The sequence below is a fragment of the Chenopodium quinoa genome, unplaced genomic scaffold, assembly GCF_001683475.1.
Source record: "Chenopodium quinoa cultivar QQ74 unplaced genomic scaffold, ASM168347v1, whole genome shotgun sequence".
NCBI classification, from domain to species: Eukaryota; Viridiplantae; Streptophyta; class Magnoliopsida; order Caryophyllales; family Amaranthaceae; genus Chenopodium; species Chenopodium quinoa.
The window spans coordinates 1133022-1137630 of record NW_018744092.1 but is presented as its reverse complement, the minus strand read 5'-3'; the positions used below and the strand labels follow the sequence as shown (position 1 = coordinate 1137630).

Below are 4609 nucleotides of genomic sequence, written 5' to 3'. Positions count from 1 at the left end.
GGAAACATTTTCTATGTTAAAAATAGACGACCTTCTTGATAGTTGGTACTACTTGGCTATATAAACAAGCTTCTTTGCTACTTTAATTGTCAAGGAGCTATCTTGCAACGAACATTATAGGCCCTAAACACATACAAAAGCAGGTACAACTTAAGAAGATTATAGTCTATTTAATTTCTTTGATAATCACTATTAATTTTTGCATTGTTAATGAATTTTGCAGGATATAGATATATAATATCTAGTAAAAATCAGTTCTAAAGACCAAGTTTTCTAAGCAAATGGAGCTGCAAGCTGGTGCAACACATGTAGAAGAGGCTAATAGACCCGGCCAAGTACTGCCTTCGATTTCGATCGAAGAGATGATCGAGCAGAATGTCGGTCGCATAAACATGACACAAATCTTGCAAGCCCTCCTCGCATCACTACCTGCCTTCTTCGACAGTCAGCAAACATACATGAGTATATTTGCTCATGCTCAACCAACATGGCACTGCACAAGTACTTATAATAACACCTCTTGTATCTCTAATAAGTCTAATATATGCACCCTGTCGAAGAACGTCTACTTAACCCGAGGTTCGTCTTGGAGGACCTTGTACCTATGGACTTCAATACCGGGAATTGTATGCTCGTTTTTGTGTTATTTTTTCATATATGAGTCTCCTAGATGGTTGTTCATGCAAGGGCGAGAAAAGGATTCTATGACCGTCTTAAGGAAATTAGGAACAACAACTCAAGTTTACTCGACCTCGATTATTACTACCAACATTAGTACTCTACAAATCGCGGTACCTGCTAGCACTAGTCCCTTTGAAGCCCTTAAGATTTTGATCAAGAAATGATGGGCTATACAACGATTGTTCGCGTCTATGTTCTTAGCATTTGGCATCGGTCTTATGTACTTTGGCATGTTTTTAGGTGTTGGTAACTTGGGGTTCAATATCTACTTAACGTCGACATTTAGTGCATTGTTGTCCTTGGCCTCGTATTTACTCACTTTCCTTTTTTGGATCCAAAGATGTAATAGACGGACCTCGTTGCTCGGGTTTTGTATCATAAGTGGTGCAACGAGCATAACATTTTCCGTTATAGGAAAACATAGTCATGAGGGATTATTTATCGCGCTAGAGCTAGTGTCTTTATTTTGTGCATGTATGTCGTACAACCTAGTGTTGATGTACATGGTGGAGATGTTTCCGACTTGTGTTAGAAACTCGGCCTCATCGTTAGTAAGGCAGGCAATGATTTTTGGCTCGGTTTTCGACCCGGTGTTGATCCTGATCGGGAGGCGAAACATGGTTTATAGCTATGGGGTGTTTGGAATCACATTTCTTCTTTGTGGACTCCTAGTTGTTTTCTTGCCTGAGACAAGAGGTAAAGTGCTATGTGATACCATGGAGGAACTAGAGACTAGAGATAACGGTATATAGACATATAGTTTGTCAACAATTTGATTATACTTGCTTAAAATAAATGTGATGGAGCAATAATATAATTATTATATATTCTTAATGAAGGACAAACTTTTTGCCTGCTGACAAAAAGGAAGGAAACATATACCTGTACCTTTCTTATATACTCGCAATAATTTGATTTAACTTTTAATTATATATAACATATATAACTATATAGGTAATTGTTGAAAGACCATCTTAACCAAAAGTTTAAGCTAATAATTAAAGCTCAAAATTGGTTTATATACTCTATTACGCCCCCTCACATGAGAGCCCTTTAGGCTTGAAGTGTGGATGCGACATGGGCCATCCATATACCCAGCACTTAAATTCCACTTTAAAAAGAGGGGTGGATGAGATTCGAAACCGTGACCTTTATGTCACGCTGGCTCTGATACCATGTTAGAGGACCAAAACCTTTGGTTGAGATGGTCCTCCAACGTGGTATCAGAGCTAATGTGACACAAAGGTCACGGGTTCGAATCTCATCCACCCCTCCTTTGAAAGTGGAATATTCCGCGTTGGGTATGTAGGAGGCTCATGCTGCATCCGCATTTCATGCCCAAAGGGCTCTCATGTGAGGGTTTGGGCTCTCATGTGAGGTGGCGTGATAGAGTATAAAACATATGCTTGAGCCTCAACCATCAGCTTAAGCTTTTGGTTGAGTTGGTCCTCCAACAGTAATATAACGTTAACTTTAGCTACATTTTTTTAATTAAAGTGTACGATATAATATAAATATTGGTAGGTGGCCATAAATGATGATAATGAGAATAAATAAAATCAAGGTTCATTCCCATGACTATACTAGATCACCCCAAATTGTCCATTTTTCTTTATAAATTTCTATTCCTACTACCTAATACATCCTCTCAATAAGTACGTGGTAATGGATGGTAATGAAAAAACAAGAAAACACATGCTTGAGGATGAATTTACATTATTATGGGGATTATTACAATGTTAATTTCCTTCTAATTTACACTAATTCATTCTCATTACCAACATTCATAACCGGCTACCAAATGAGCCATAATGTAAATAAAGTGAATTGAGCTGTTGATATCTTTAGTGAATTGCATAATAAACTAATATTGAGATGATTTGATGAATCAAGTGCTTTTGTTCAGCGTATCTGATCGACAAAAAAAGATTATCGCTCGTAATATTGAGTGGGATCTCGAGTGTGCTAGCTCGTTCATCACCGGCTTCCCAACAACTTGCTACTTTGTAGGATGTCTATTAGGTGGGTTCTTGCTAGCTACTCTTGGTGATTCATCGCTTGGGCGAAAGAACCTTCTTTGCGTTTCATCTATGGTAATGTCCTTAGCTGCACTTGCCTCTGCATTTTCTCCCAACATTTGGGTGTATTCTGTTTTTCGATTCTTGAGTGGGGCGAGTCGTGCTCTGCTTGCAATCTGTGCACTGGTTTTGCTGACGGAAAGAGTTGGCAAAAGATGGCGGTCACAAGTAGCTATGGTAGGATTCATCCATTTTTCACTAGGAATATTGGCATTGACTGGTAATGCCTACTTAAATCGCGGTTCTTCTTAGAGAACTCTGTACTTGTCCTTGCTCTTATCCCTCTTCACCGGGAGCCCAAGGAAAGTCCCTCTCGAAAATCCAGTTGCCTTGGTCATATATGGAGGTGGCCTCCGGGTCAGGGAGATAGGCATAGGGCCTCCTACTCACCAACCACAAGTAGGGTTGGTTCCCCTCCACATCTGTGAGCCACTTCATGGCCCTCAATGACTGCATGTCCAACTGTGTTGGCCCTGTGACAATCTCTTCATCTGCAAAATCAAGGTTAAGAGCAACAACAATAATAGTAATCATGCCACCTATGGTGATGTTGCCGAATCCCGTGGCAACATCCTCAAGGTGGTCTACAAACTAAGACCCAACATCCAAGCTAGTGCTACCTTCACTCAAGTGCCAAAGAAAGTAGAGCTCCCTTGTGGACACCACCCCCGAGCTATCCCCCCTAGCAAATGTCTTGTTCGCTATAGTACGCTGGGAGAGTCTGAATGCGGGGTGGATAATGGCGGTGGCCTTATCGGACCTAGGGTTGTACTCAAAAGCCCCCGAGATTCTTCTCAAAAAATCTCCCACATTATAACCACGGGGATGTCTATCCTTAGGTCCAATAGTCCCGGTTGTGGGCCACCCAAAAGCTTGGTTCACTCTTGCTATAGTCATTTTATGTTGGGTGTTCATGAGTTGGAAAGTTATGTAGTGGGGGTCCTTGTGGTGTCTCGATGCACATAAAGGGTGGAGAGGAATTCAAGGGTTAGTCTCCAATAGGTTTGGGCATGTAAGTGTAGCCAAGAACCTAGGTTGGCGCCCTCAAACAACATCCTAACATCGTCTCCTACCCCTAGGGCATCGGCTACCTCGTCATCGTAAAACTTAGTGGGCCTAATTCGCCTCCCACTATTCCTAAGGAAGTTGACCGAAAAGGCCGGGTCATTGAAGATAATTCCCATTGTATCCACTTGTGGTGGAGCAACGGGAGGAGGAGGCGATGGGTTCCTAAGTCTAGCGGAGGAGGTGTTTCTTGGGCGGTTTCTTCTTGACATGGTTGGTTCTTGTGCAAAGCAACTAAACACGCCACAACAATTCAAATCACAAACACCACACGAATCACGTTGGGGCTCTAAGTCCACCACCTAGGATCAAGTTCAAGCAATCACAAAAACAACCAAGATGGTCTTCACTATTTCAAGTCACAACAATTCAACACCTAGCTTTGCAAAACTCATGCATTCATGTCAACAATTCATCACAACAACAACACACTAGCTAGCATGCTCTTCATTCACCAAATTAATTCCTCCAAATCCTACTCACTTACAAACATCCAATTCTCACAAAATTCATAAAGCACTATTAATTTCAACAATGCTTAATATATATCAACAATTATTCACTCACTAGCAATTCAAACAACTTTTCAAGCAAAATTAAACACAAAATATCAAGATTTTAAGTATGAAAGTAGTGAATAGAAGGAATGATTATACCGAGTCTAACGTGGGTGTAAAACCCGTAAATGAACCTTTCTAACCTTCCTTATGCTTGCTTGAGTCTTCTCCTTCAACCAATTGCTTTGATTTTCAACCCACAAGAAAACCCCCAATTTGATTTTTTTT

The 4609-nt window shown here is 40.7% G+C and overlaps 1 pseudogene; it reads left to right on the top strand.

Moving 5' to 3' along the window:
- Window positions 1–281: 281 nt before the first annotated feature.
- LOC110691693 lies at window positions 282–3011 on the top strand (annotated as a pseudogene).
- The last annotated feature ends 1598 nt before the right edge of the window (window positions 3012–4609 follow it).